This window comes from Aotus nancymaae, unplaced genomic scaffold (assembly GCF_030222135.1).
Source record: "Aotus nancymaae isolate 86718 unplaced genomic scaffold, 86718_ANA_hifiasm-v0.15.2.pri h1tg000003l, whole genome shotgun sequence".
Taxonomy (NCBI): domain Eukaryota; kingdom Metazoa; phylum Chordata; class Mammalia; order Primates; family Aotidae; genus Aotus; species Aotus nancymaae.
In genome coordinates, this window is record NW_026988414.1 from 56,986,739 (window position 1) to 57,001,810 (window position 15,072).

The 15,072-nt window shown below is 36.6% G+C and overlaps 1 pseudogene; it reads left to right on the forward strand.

Annotated features, from left to right (window-relative positions):
* Window positions 1-532: 532 nt before the first annotated feature.
* On the forward strand, window positions 533-12,055 carry LOC105718047 (deubiquitinase OTUD6B-like; annotated as a pseudogene).
* The last annotated feature ends 3,017 nt before the right edge of the window (window positions 12,056-15,072 follow it).

The window sequence follows — 15,072 nt, forward strand, 5'->3', positions numbered from 1 at the left end:
GTGGCATGATCTTAGCTCACTGCAGCCTCTGCCTCCTGGCTTCAAGGGATTCTCCTGCCTCAGCCTCCTGAGTAGCTGGGATTACATGTATGCACCACCATGCCCAGCTAATTTTTGTATTTTTAGTAGAGATGATGGGGTTTCGGCATGTTGTCCAGGCTGGTCTTAAACTCCTGACCTCAGGTAATCCGCCTGCCTCCACCTCCCAAAGTGCTGGGATAACAGGTGTGAGCTACCACGCCTCTCTGGTACGGGTTTATAAGAGCAGTTTCAGAGGACCTCATGAACCCCCTAGAGTGTACGCAAATGTGTGTATGGGGGCATACTTCAGGGGAGAAGGTCGAAATTTTGATGAGCCTCTCAAACATATTCATGAGCCAAACCTTTTACCAGCAGGTATAATAAATGGAAGAAAAAGCCTGGAGTCTAGCTGAGCCAGAGAGCTGGAAGAAACCTTGGAAATCATGTGCATAAACCTCTTCATCTGGATCTCAGAAAAGTTGGGTTTCTATTTTGAGAACAGAGGATGAATTTTAAATACACATTAGTGGATCCTCTTCACCTTGTTGAATCTAATATCCACATGCAGGAGTTTGCAGTGGTGAAATGAGTGAGTAATAGTACCCTGAGCAAAGGAATGGACTTTCCTGTAATACTAGTTTTCCAAAGCAAGGCCTCATTTATCCACCCACATGTCCAGGGGAGAGTCAGATTTTCATTTCGTTGCTTTCCTTCCTCTTACTCTGTTTTGTTCATCCTCCTTTCTTCCAAAAGAAACACTCACCAGGGACCCACCTAGGGGTGGAGACTTGGTTAATAATGTTTTTCAAGGAAATATGACAACTTCTCCTTGTTTGCCAGCTAAGGGAAACACGCCTCTTTCGTGTCCCATATACAAAGAACAAGAATTTCCAATAAGTCACAATGACATTACTAAAAGGAAACCTGCATCCTGCCCAAACCTCAGACAAGAAATACATGAAAACTTAAATGGATAGACAGATCCAACATCCCACTCCAGCTCAAGTAAATCACTGAAAGCATGCCCTCTTCAAAAGGCCTGGGATCCATGAGATTTAATAATGTCTTTGAGCCTTGAAAATTAATATCCTGGAGCTTTACAGGCTTATGAGAACATATTGTAAGCCTATCATTGAATGGGGTCCCAAATGTGCATATATGAGCAAAAAAAAGACTCTATACCCAATTCTCCTGTTTGTCCTTAAAGGAGATTATAAATCCTGTCATAACTCTAAGAAAAACTGCAAATTGGGTAGAATTTTCTTTGGCATTCACTTTTCCTGTTTCCTGCCTCTGGTCTCCCCCTTGGGCTCCCTTCTCTTCCTTACCCTCATTTCAGGATATTCAAATCATCTTTAATGCCTCCAGGGCTCCTAATTAAAGTCTACTCATCCATCCAGCCCACTGATGTATTAATTTAATTATCATTTATTTACAGTCTATTAAGTGTCAAGCACTGTGCCTATTGGAGTACTAAGATGGCTGACAGGCTCCTGCCCCAGAGAAGACAGAATTTTCCTGGCTGAGAGTTTGGGTTTCATTCTCTAGGCAACTGCTGCTTCTGAACCTTGGCTGTGTATTAAAACTACCTATGAGCTTTTGAAATACAGACAGACTGTTCTAATGGGTGAAGATGGGAGTTTGGGGGTCAGCATGCATTAGTGTGTATATTTTTAAAGCTCCACAAGTGATTTTGCTGCAAGGTCAGATAATGGGGAGGTAGGGAGTCACTGAAGAATTCTCATCACATGAATTTTGAATTCTTGTGCAGATTTTTTTCTGGAAAGAAAATATTGTGCTGTTCCCCTAACCCTTTTTGATCCTCCTGTTGTGTTCCACTGAAACTCTCTTCCAGGCTCTTTAGATTTCAGTTCTACACAATCAAAGAGTGACATTACTCCTACCCATTAACTTAATTGCATTTTTAGCTCAGAGGAAATAGGGTCTTTACCTATGTTGATTTTTCTCCTTAAAATAAGTTGCTCTTTAAACAATTTTCTAAATTGACATTAAATTATATGCATTTACTACTTATATTGTTTTGAAGTAAATAACATTGTGAAATGACTAAATCTAGCTAGTAAACATAACACATTACCTCACATAGTTACCATTTGTGTGGTGAGAACACTTTATGCTTTCAGCATTTTTTCAAGAATATAATATACTGTTAACTGTATCACCATGTTGTACAACAGATCTCTTGAATTATTCCTCCTAAGTGAAATTTTGTCTTTTGAGCATGCCTCCCCAACATCCCCCAACCTGTCCCCAGTCACCATCCCAGCTCCTGGTAACCACCATTCTACTACTTCTATAGGGTCGTATTTTGTTTTAGATTCCACAGGAGTGAGATTGTGCAGTACTTGTCTTTACATGCTTACTTTATTTCACCTAACATAGCGTCCTCCAGGTTCATCCGTGTTGCTACAAATGACAGGATTTCCTTCCTTTTTAAGGCTGAATGGTATTCCATTGTGTGTATATGCCACATTTTCTTTATCCATTCATTCATTGATGGACACTTAGCTTAATTCCATATTTTAGCGACTGTAAATAATGTTGCAATGAACATAGGAATGTAGATATCTCTTTGACATCCTGATTTCATTTTCTTTAGATACATACCCAGTAGTGGGACTGCTAGGTCATATGGTATTTCTGTTTGTAGTTTTTTAGGGAATCGCCACACTGTTTTTCATAATGGCTATACTAATTTATATCCCCACCAATAGTGTGCCAGTTTTTCCACATCCTCACCAACACTTATCTTTCATCTTTTTGATAATAACCATTTTAACAGGTGTGAGATCTCTCACTGTGATTTTAATTTGCACTTCCCTGATGATTAGGGATGTTGAGCATTTTTTCATATGTCTGTTGAAGATCTGTATATATAGTTTAGAGAAATGTCTATTCATATCCTTTGCCCATTTTTAAATTGGATTACAATAGCTTCCCCCTTATCCACAGGGGATATTTTTCAAGACCCCCAGTGGATTCTTGAATCAGTAGATAGTACAGAACCCTATTTATACTGTTTTTTATAAGTTTGACAACAGAGATGGCTGCTAAGTGACTAATGGGAAGGTAGCATATATCACATGGTTATGTTGGAAAAAGGGATGATTTATATTCCGGGCAGTTGAAGCCAGACAGTGCAAGATTAACACTTTTCAGAATGGCACATGACTTAAAAATTATGCATTGATTATTTCTGAATTTTTCCATTTAATGTTTTCAGACTGTGGCTGACCAAAGGCAACTGAAACCACAGAAAACAAAACCGCAGATAAGGGGGGACTACTATATTCATTTTCTTGCTATTGAGTTGTTTGCATTCCTTACATATTTTGAGTATTACCCTTTAACAGATACATATTTTGTAAATATTTTCTCCTATACTGTAGGTTGTCTCTTCACTCTATTGATTGCTTGGTTTCTATGCAGAAGCTTTTGTTTGATAAAATCCCAGTTTTCTATTTTTGCTTTTGTTGCCTGTGCTTTTGGAGTCATATCCAAAATGAATCACTGCCCAGACCAATATCTTCGAGGTTTTTCTCACTTTTCTTCTAGTAGTTTTATAGTTTCAGGTCTTACATTTAAGTCTTTAATCCATTTTGAGTTGATTTTTGTATGTGATATGAGATAAGGGTCTAATTTTATTTTCCTGCATGTGAATATCCAGTTTTCCTGACACCATTTACCTTTCCCCGTTGTGTGTTCATGGTGCCTTTGTCAAAAATCAGTTGGCTGTTCGTGCATGAATTTATTTGTGGCCTCTCTGTTCTGCCTCATTTGTCCATGTGCCTATTTTTATGCCCGTACCATTCTGCTTTGGTTACTACAGCTTTGTAGCTTATTTTGAGGTCAAGTAGTGTGAGGCCTACAGCTTTATTCTTTTTGCTCAAGATTGCTTTAGCTATTTGGTGTCTTTTGAGGTTCCAGACAAATCTTAAGATTGTTTTTTCTATTTTGCGAAAAATGTCATTGGTATTTGATAGGGATTGTGTTGAGTCTGTGGATCTCTGGGCAGTATGGACATTTTAACAATATTAATTTTTCCAATTCATGAACATGGAATATTTCTCCATTTATTTTTCTTCTTCCAGTTATTCATCAATGTTTTACAGTTTTCAGTGTAGAAAATTTCACCTCCTTGGATAAATTTATTCCTAAGTATTTTATTTTTGTGGTAGCTTTTTCAGATGGAATTGTTTTCTTGATTCCCTTTTCAGATAGTTTGCTGTTAATGTATAGCAATGCTATTGATTTTTGTATGTTGATTTGTATCCTGCGACTTTACTGAATTTGTTCATTAATTCTAATGGCTTTTTATGGAGCCTTTAGGGTTTTTTTAATATGTGAGATCACATCATCTGCAAACAAAAATCATATAATTTCTTCCTTTCCAATTTGGATGCCTTTATTTATCTGGCCTAATTTCTCTGGCTAGGACCTCCAGTAATATATTGAGTAGAAGTGGTGAGAACGGGTATCCTTGCCTTGTTCCTTCTCTCTGGAGAAAAAGCTTTCACATTTTCTCCATTGAGTGTGATGTTAGCTGTGAATTTGTTAGGTATGGCCTTTATTTTATTAAGGTACTTTCCTTATATGGCTAATTTTTTGAGCGTTTTTATCATGAAAAGATGTTGAATTTTGTTGAATACTTTTTTACACCCAATGAAATCATCTTATGGATTTGTCCTTCATTCTGTTATGTGTTATATTTATTGGTTTATGTATGTTGAACCATCCTTTTATTTCTGGGATAAATCAGCTTGATCATGGTGAATGATCTTTTTGATTTGCTGTTGAATTACGTTTGTTAGTATTTTGTTGAGGATTTGTGCATCCATATAATTAGTGATATTGGCCTGTAGTTGTCTTTTCTTGTTGTGTTCTTATCTGACTTTGGTGTCACAGTAATGCTGGCCTCATAAAATGAGTTCAAAAGTAATTGTTCCATTTTGATTTTTTAGAAGAGTTTAAGAAGAGTTGTTATTAGTTCTTTAAACATTTGATGAGATTCAGCAGTGAAACCATCAGATCTTGGGCTTCTTTTTTTTTGATGGAAGACTTTAAAGAAAATTATTTTATTTTAAGTTCTGGGATACATGTGCAGAGTGTGAAGGTTTGTTACATAGGTAAACATGTGTTATTGTGGTTTGTTGTACCTATCAACCCATCACCTAGGTATTAAGCTTCACATGCATTAGCTATTTATCCTGATGCTCTCCCTCCTCCTGCCCTCACCAAACAGGTCCCACTGTGTGTTGTTCCCTGACCACATGTTCATATGTTCTCATTGTTCAGCTCCCACTTATGAGTGAGAACATGCAGTATTTGGTTTTCTCTTCCTGTGTTAGTTTGCTGAAGATGGTGGCTTCCAGCTTCATCCATGTCCCTTTATAGGACATGATCTCATTCCTTTTTATGGCTGCATAGTATTTCATGGTGTATATGTACCACATTTTCTTTATCCAGTCTGTTATTGATGGGCATTTGGCTTGGTTACATGTCTTTGCTATTGTGAATAGTGCTGCAATAAATATACATGTGCATGTATCTTTATAATAGAATGATTTATATTCCTTTGGGTATATAGCCAGTAATGGGATTGCTGGGTCAAATGTTATTTCTCATTCTAGATCCTTGAGGCAATAGTAAATAGCCTACCAACCAAAAAAGCCCAGGACCAGACAGATTCATAGCTGAATTATATGAGAAGTACAAAGAGAAGTTGGTACCATTTCTTCTGACACTATTCCAAACAATTGAAAAGGAGGGACTTCTCCCTAATTCGTTTTATGAGGCCAACATCATCCTGATACCAAAAACCTGGCAGAGACACAACAAAAAGAGAAAACTTCAGGCCAATATCCCTGATAAACATCAATGCAAAAATCCTCAATAAAATACTGGCAAACCAAATTCAGCAGCACATAAAAAGCTAATCCACCACAATCAAGTTGGCTTGATCCCTGGGATGCAAGACTGGTTCAACATACACAAATCAATAAACATAATTCATCACATAAACAGAACTAATCACAAAAACCGGATGGGAGACTTTTTATTACCAATTCAATCTACTTATTCATTATAGGTCTGTCAAGATTTTGTATTTCTTTATAATTCAGTCTTGGTGTGTTGTATGTGTTAAGAAATTTATCCATTCTTCGTAGGTTATCCAATTTATTGCCATATAATTGCTCATAGTAGACTTCTGTGATTGTGTATTTTTGCTGAATCAGTTGTAATATTTCCTTTCTAATTTGTGGTTGTATTTATTTGAGTCCTCTTTTTGTTTTTCTTAGTCTAGGTAAAGGTTTGTAGATTTTTAAAAAATCTTTTCCAAAAGCCAACTCAATATTGGTGATCTTTTCTATCGTTTTTAAGTTTTAATTTCATTTCATAATGCCCTGATCTTTATTATTTTCTTTGTTCTACTAACTTTGAGCTTTGTTTGTTTTTGTTTTATAACATTGGGCTGTTTATTTAAGTTCTTGCTTCTTTTTTGAAGTGGGTGTTTATTTCTTTAAATTTCCTTATTAGAACAGTCTTTGCTGGATTCCATGTTGTGTCTTCATTTCCATTTGTCTCAAGAAACTTTTTAAGTTTCATTTTAATTTTATCATTGGCCCATTGATTGTTCAGATTATATTGTTTATTTTCCATGTCTTTGTGAATTTTCTGAAGTTTCCCCTGTTATTAATGTCTTTTTCCATACCTTCAGTTTAGATCTATGTGTGCCCTTATGATGAAGTGAGTTTCTTGTAGACAACATATCACTGAGTCTTGCTTTTTTAAATAACTTCAGCCACTCTATGTTTTGTAATTGGAGAATTTAATCCATATACATTCAATGTAATTATTGATAGTAAGAACTTACTACTGCTATTGTGTTAATTGTTTTCTAGATCTTTTGTTTTTTCCTTCTTCACTTGTGGCTTTGTGGCTTCCTCACTTCCTTTGTGGCTAAGTGATTTTTTTCTAGTGGTTTGTTTCAATTCCTAGCTTTTGGTCTTTTGTGCATCTACCATAGGTTTTTTTGCTTTGTGGTTAACATGAAGCTTACAAAAAGTGTTATGTGGTTATAGTAGGTTATTTTAAGCTGATAAAAACTTAACTTTGATTGCAAAGCAAAGCAAATCTTTACACTTTTACTCCACCCACCAACATTTTGAATTTTTTCATGTCACAGTTTACATCTTTTTTTACTGTATGTCTCTTGAGAAATTATTGTAGCTGTTATCATTTTTAATAGTTTTGAGTCTGATTCTTTAAAATTATTTTAGTCTTTGTATTACATTTTTCATGCCGATCACTTGTTTTCCTCACTTCATTGCATTGATTCTCTGTCTGTTGCAGTTTGCTGAGCTTCCTTAAAATGATTATTTTGAATTATTTATCAAGCAGTTTATGCATTTTCATTTCTTTAGGGTCAGTTATTGACCCTTTATTTTGTTCATTTGTGATGTCATGTTTTCCTGATTATCATTATTTTTTTTTTGAGATGGAGTTTTGATCTTGTCACCCAGGCTGGAGTGCAGTGGTGTGATCTTGGCTCATTGCAACCTCCGCCTCCCCAGTTCAAGCGATTCTCCTGCCTCAGCCTCCCAAGTAGCTGCGATTACAGGCGTAAGCTACCATGCCCAGCTAATTTTTGTATTTTTAGTAAAGGCAGGGTTTTACCATCTTGGCCAGGATGGTCACAAATTCCTGACCTCAGGTAAGCCACCTACCTTAGCCTCCCAAAGTGTTGGGATTACAGGCACGAGCTACCATGTACAGTCTTTTCTTGATTATTCTTAATCCTTGTAGTCATGTATTGATGTGTTTGCATTTGAATAAGTATGTGCTTATTACAGTCTTCACAAACTGGCTTTTTTTGAGAAAGTACTACAACAGACACACTCCTAGAGTGTACCAGAAGCCCAGGACAGATGGAGTTGGCATAGCAGGCTTCTGCCCTGCCAGAAATCCAGGTCCCACTGTGGCTGGTGCAGCTTTGCCTAAAGCCTGGGGTCTGCTGTGGTTGGTGCAGTGCTGGGGCACATCAGAAGCTGGAGGCCACTGAGGGCTCCCTGCTGCTGAGAGCTGTATGGAGCCCAGAACCACTAAATTTAGCCTGATGGTGATAAAGAGATTGAGTCTACCATGCAAGCCTGAAACCTGGGGTATTACAGACCTGACTGGTGCGGAGACTCATTCTGTAGGTAATAGTCTTGTATAAAAGACTGTGGGGAGGGGTGGTCTTCATGGTACTGAATTTTACAATGGTGGGTCCAGTGTTGGAGCCCAAGAGAATGTCCTAAGTTCACTCTCTTCTCTTTCCTGTAAGTGGACAGTATCTGTCTCTGTGCTCTGCTGCTTGGAGTTGGGAAGGGGTGACACACGTAATGTAAACTGCTCTTTGTACCCTCTATCCTCTTCAATGCCTCTTTTCTTATTATTGTGCTACAACCAGGCACTGTGATCTCTTATCTATTTTTCTTAGCTCTTGTGAAGGTATTCTGTGGGTGGTTCTGTGTGGGTAGTTGTTCAAATTGATGTCTCTGTAGGGAGACAATCACTGGAGAGTACTACTCTACCATCTTGCTCCATCCTTCTTTTAAGTTGCACTTTTTATCACATAGTCATTACACTTATTCTTCCATCAGTATTTAGCATTGTAATTCAATATTTTTCAACTATTACTGGGCCTAAAACTTACTTTAGGCACTTACTAGCAATGCCTCTTTCTGGGTTCCATACCCAAGGATGCTGATTCAGTGGGTTTGGGAGTATGCTTAGATATCTGATTTTTTTTTTTCACTTTTTCATTAAGAAGATTTTAAAATAAAGCTGGAAAAAAGTACCAAAAATACTTCTATACGTTCTACCTGAATCCAACAATTTCTTGGCATTTTTGCCATATTTGCTTTACATCTCAACTTGTATGAATGAGTGTATATGTGTATTCACTACATATTTTTGTACTGTTTGAACACATGAAAGTAAATTTCAACTATCAAGACATTTCGGCTTTAATATTCCAGCATGCATAAACCTACAAATAAGAATATCCTCCTATATAATAAGAATACTATAGTCTCTCCTAAGATAATTAACAATATTTCTAAAATATCATCTATATTTTTCATTTTAACAGAAGGTTCTGGATCTAGTTGTCTGTCTTAAATACAGTGGAACAAGTTTCAGACATTATGATGGGGCAATGGAGAAGATTTTGGGGGAGCAAGCAGCAGGTCTTATAAGACAACCCAAATAAGCAGCAAGTTAGTGCTGGGTTGACGTCACAAAGTACATCAGACAAATATCCTATCTTGCCAGAATGGCCACTGCACTTGACACACAGTCTAAACTAAGCCAGATAGGTTATGTGGGTCCTGGGAGCCACTCCTACACTCTGATTTCAACTATAAGACAAGGGAAACAGTTTTTCTTGCCCTAGGAAACTTCAAAGAAAATCCTCCTGCCCTCATTTTCATAATAAAAAGTTGACTGGTGAATGTACAAAAAGGCATCTCTATAATTAACTACATAACCTGGTTTAAGTAATAAAGTTTGCTTCAGTGTAAATGATCAATCAAATTACTCCCCTCTGTGATTAAAGAGTTAAAATTGTGGCCCAGTGTCATGCTTCAGGGCAGCTGTAAGGAATAGAAATCATGGGAGTTGTAGTGTGATAATTCTGCATGCTCTCTAATATTGTCTTCATAAAATAGCATCAGCTGCTGCTGCATACGGTATAATTTTAATATGCTCTTTTAATATTTACAGTGTGCCTATAAAAGATTTCATGATGACAGCTGGTGGTTCCCGTGGTAATTAATAAATGACAGTACAACTGTGATCAAATGGTTTCAGGAAAGACTCTCTCAAAATGCTGGCTTTCAGAAATCCAGGCCTGGGTATGATTTCTGGGTAAAGGGTTTTCTAAACCATGACCCCATTTTATTATTTGCCTATGTGGTTTTGTAGAGTTTTATCTCCAGGTTCTTCCCAAACAGCAAAAAGTGGGAAAGGAGCCGATGGTACAGTTTCTTCCAGCGTGTGTGCTAGGCTACCTGGTCGTTATGGAGGCGGTCTTGACTGAAGAGCTTGATGAGGAAGAGCAGCTGGTAAGAAGGCATCACAAAGAGAAGGCGTTGCAAGCCAAAATTCAGGGTATGAAGAATGCTGTTCCCAAGAATGACAGGAAGAGGAAGCAACTCACTGAAGATGTGGTTAAGTTGCAAAAAGAAATGGAACAGAAACATAGAGAAGAACTGGAGCAATCAAAGCTGCCTACTAAGGAGAATAAGATAGATTCTGTTGCTCTTAACATTTCAGATTTGTACTTGAGAATCAGCCACCTTGGATATCAAAAGCACAAAAGAGATGGGGGAAAAAAGCTGCATTGGAAAAAGATAGCTGAAACTGAAATTGAAAACTCATCAGGAGCCAGACATATGGAAAGTGAAAAACTTGCTCAAATATTGGCAGCTAGACAGTTAGAAATTAAACAGATTCCATCTGATGGCCACTGTATGTATAGAGTCATTGGAAATCAATTGAAAGGATTGTGCTCTGACTGTGGTTGCCTTAAGAAGTCAGACCACTGAGTATATGCAAAGCCATGTGAAGACTTTTTGCCATTTTTAACAAACCCTAATACAGGAGATATGTATACTCCAGAATACATATCGGTTTCAGAAGTACAATGATGATATTGTAAACACAGCTGCATGGGGAGGTCAGCTTGAGTTAAGAGCTCTGTTTCACATTTTTCAAACACCAATAGATATAATACAGGCAGATTCTCCTCCCATTATAGTTGGAGAAGAATATTAAAAAAAAACCACTCAGACTTGTATATTTGAGACATGCATGTGGCTTAGGAGAACATTATAATTCTGTTACACTTTGTTGGTAAACATAGCTACTGAAAATTGCAGCTGATTTACACAATGTTGTACAATTATGTTTTAATACAGTGTGCTGAACTATTTCTATCAAGTGTTGGGTTGTTCTAAATGCTACCGAAAAATATAACTACCTTAAATCAGTTTTATGGCAAAGCTACTAACAAGTGCTTTTAGAAATATGCCAAAGATAAACTTTACCAAGTGTCTTCTTAGTGGAATTTAAAAAACTTGTAAGTCCATTGTAGAGAACATCATTCATAGACCAAGATAGTACCCTATTTGCTTGTACTTTCATTTATATAGGATCCTGGACATTCTGTTTTGTGTTGGAACAAATTTTCAATGTTTCTAATTCTCCCCTTTCCTCCTGTTACTAAAAACTTTCAAAATAACCATTTCAATGTAATTTGTCTTGAAGAAGTTTACCCAATATAGTTGGCATTGCAATAATGTAGTATGGTGAAGGCCAAATTAATTAATGCTTATAAAATGAACTAGATTGTAGTAACCATGGTATTGATGAGATTAATGCAGTGAACCTTTGCTATTAATATATATAGACTTATCAAAGCATAGCTAAAAAGCTTGCCTTAATAATGAAGAATTTAAAAATATTTATTTAGATGGGATTCAGTTGTTTATAGAAGTGAGACAAATTCAAAGGTAAATAGATATTCTCTGTCAAATTTAAACCTCTAAAGAATTAGAGATTAGTTTTTTATTTGTGTATAACTTTAAAAATACCTAATAGATTACTGTCTTTTTAATTCATTTATTATTCTTTGGTGTTTTTTAAGCAGTGGACTGGAGTTAGTATCATCATGTCTTAATTTCTCTCATAACTACACATTTTTATATTTCCTTTTTTGTTTTCTACTTTGCTTTCCTTGAAAGAATAAGCATTTTGTGGCCTTTACCTTGTGCAATTTTAGGGAGTAGCAGTGTATAAGGTCCAAGGCCACATTTACTTGAAATTCTTCCTCTGTTTTAATCTGTCTTACAAGATATCTCCCTTTTTGCTTCATTCTTTAGGATTTGAAGAAAACATTTGCCACTTGTTATTTTGTTAGCCTTATTAATGTCACCTTCCCTTTAACTCAAATAGTTGAGAATTTTTATGTTACACATACGAATAAAGTTGAAAGCCACTGTTTGGAAGCTAAGACTTATATATAGTAGGTTTCTATGTGAATGGTTTATTTAGCTCAGATTGCAGGTTACTCACAACAGCATTCTTTTTAAGGGACATATATACAAATGTCTTTCATAATTTATGTAAGAAAGTATTATGAGAATGAGACTTTTTTGTTTGATGTATTTTTCCCAAATTAGAGACATAACTAGTAAGATTTAGCATCATTTATAATATTAAAATTTTTGCTCCATGACTACAACTAAATTTATAAGTAAATACTGGGTTTATAATATGAAAAATGGGGTGTCACTCTCTTCACATACCCAGCAGGTAACAATGTGGGAAGCTGTAGGGTCATTGATAGCCAGTAAGTACTTCCTGAAGGCTTTCCAGTTCAAAAGAGTACAAGCCATTCTGCCTGCCAAACAAAATATATTCTGAAGGATGCCTGTTTTGTAACCCTTGATCTGAGTTTCTTGGTGTCTGAAATTTACAGAAGAATGAAACTGTAAAACACTAAATGCTTCGGGTTTATTTTGAAGTAATCTATTACTTTAAAATCAAAACGTCAGCATTAGGAAGTAATAAAACAAGATATTATGAAACCCAGTATTGTAAGTGTTGTCTACATCTAAAGTATTATAAAATAACTTATTGGCAGCTTTATTCTTTTTTTCCTTATAAGATTTAGAATTTTTTTGGTTATATGTCTGTTTTTCATTTTTGCTGTATTTTTAAGTGGCCAATGTGATTATAAACAAGATTTGTATGGTCAGCTTCTGTTCTTTCCTAAAACTTCAGATAAATATCATTTTAGCTATAACCTAAAAAAAAAGTGTTTAAATAAAATGGCTTTGGCCTCCCAAAGTGCTTAGATTACAGGCATGAGCCACCACACCCAGCCAGACATAGTTTTAGCTTTGTGCTCTAGTTTTTGTGGAATTATTTAGTTCTGTCAGTGGATTGCTAAGTAGCCATACACAATATGTAATGAATGGATATGGCCATGCAACAATAAAATAAGTGATGCGCGTGGTTAGGTTTGTTTTTATGGAAGAGATCATGAGTGATATTGTGCAAAATGGATGGGGTGGGGACAAGATTGGAGATAGGAAGACTACTGCTGGAGTCCAGGTGAAAAATAATGACAACCTGAACTTAGTGCTGTAGGAATCCACACTTATGTTCCTGATTATTCCCGCTGGCGCAGATTCCCTGAAGCCATATTGCAACCTTAAACTTGCTTCCCTAGGTCACCTGTAGAGGCCCACTTTATTTATCTATTGCGAGGACATTTGTTTCCTTTTTCCTATTTTTTCTATAATAAACTTTCTCAACAAAAATCTCACTCAATCTGTGTCCTTCATGCAAAGAGGTTGGCACTATCAACACTGTCCTACTTTAAATATGTTATTTACATTTTGATAGGAAGGACTTTTAAAATCATTTTTCTAGACCCATTTTACTTCCTTATTGTCTTGGGACTCTGTTAGTTCTATTTACTTAAGTTAAGCTGTTGTAAATAGATTCTACTCAGAAATTTTTTTAGAAAGCACCAGTTTCCCCTGCTTTCTACATCAATCCACATTTCTTCAAAGGATGAGGGATAAGAGTGACCCACTCAAAGCATTATTGCTTCCTCCCATATTAGAAGAGTCCCTGTGTGAACTTATGAGTCTCATTACTTGAAATGGCAGCTACTTTATTGTGCTATTGACACAGAAAGGGAGTCTTTCTTGACTTTGAGTCCTGACAGTGGAAAACTTTCATCATCAAATGGCTGTTAAAACCTAGAGGATTATGCTTGTAGCCTAACAAACTCAGATTTATTGCCTTACAGGAAGAGATGTCACTCCTAGGCAAGAGGGAGGAAGGAGGTGTCTTTTGTAAATTGAACTTCCATTGAAGAATTTTGAAGAGCATCTAAGGGAAGCAGGAATCCATTTTTGATTGGTTGTTTGAGGTGGGATTAGGAAAAGAGAGATTTAACTAGGATTGGATGCTGTCATGAGGGGACGATGGCTGAGCAATTGGGCATCTCTAGCAATAAACTAAAATAGCCAGCAGTCTGGGGCATCATTGGTAAGAAGTCAGCAATCACCCAAAGAGGGGGTTATTATGGCATTTTATAACTGCTGTATGACTTTGGCAGAAAGTGTTTCCTGTTAATTTTGCAGCTGGCTTTATATGTGTCTGTCCTCCCTGTCTGATTAGTGGCAGGGCTTCTTTTCTCTTTTCAGTCCAAATTGATTCTCACTCTTTTAATCCAAAGCAGATTTTAACTCTTTCAGCATCCTAGACTCGTAATCCATCAGAACATTCGCTGGGATGCATTTCCCTACCAGCACTTAACTGAGTGTAAAAATCTCAGGTTCATTATGATTTAATAGAAACTTCTAGAGCCAACATCAAACAATCCAAAGTCGAGGTCTTTAAAGCAATGTGGCCTCACTAACAGGTTCCAATGTAGAATATTTCCAACCTTTCCAGATGCCCTGCTACTCTACCTTCTGATAAAGCCACTGTCCTCACTAATATAGTCTTTTCCAGCTTGGAGTGGGTCATCACCTTTCACCAAAAGTCTAAGGGCTCTTCACTGGGAATAGCGTTGTTTTTGAGGCTCACCATACTTGGAATCTGTTCTACCTTTCCGGCCCTCTCTCTTTCCATGTATCCTACCTTTGAGCCACACCACAGGGATTCTTGCACTTTCATTTCTCTATGTTTTTGCTCATACTTTCCTTCCTCTTGAAATTTCTTTCCCTCCTTTCCATCAATCAAAATCCTATTCTCACTTGCCTTATACAAGAAACCATTCTCCAAGAAGCCATCCTTGAACCATCCCATTGAAACTAGTAGTTTCTTTATTAGCACTTCCATAGAACATTGCTTGTAACTCTGTTTAGCATTGCTACTGTTTTTTTTCTCTTAAGCACATGGTGTTTTTTTTCTTTTAGTTTTCCTTGATATTTGGGGGAAAATGTTTATTTTACTTACTCT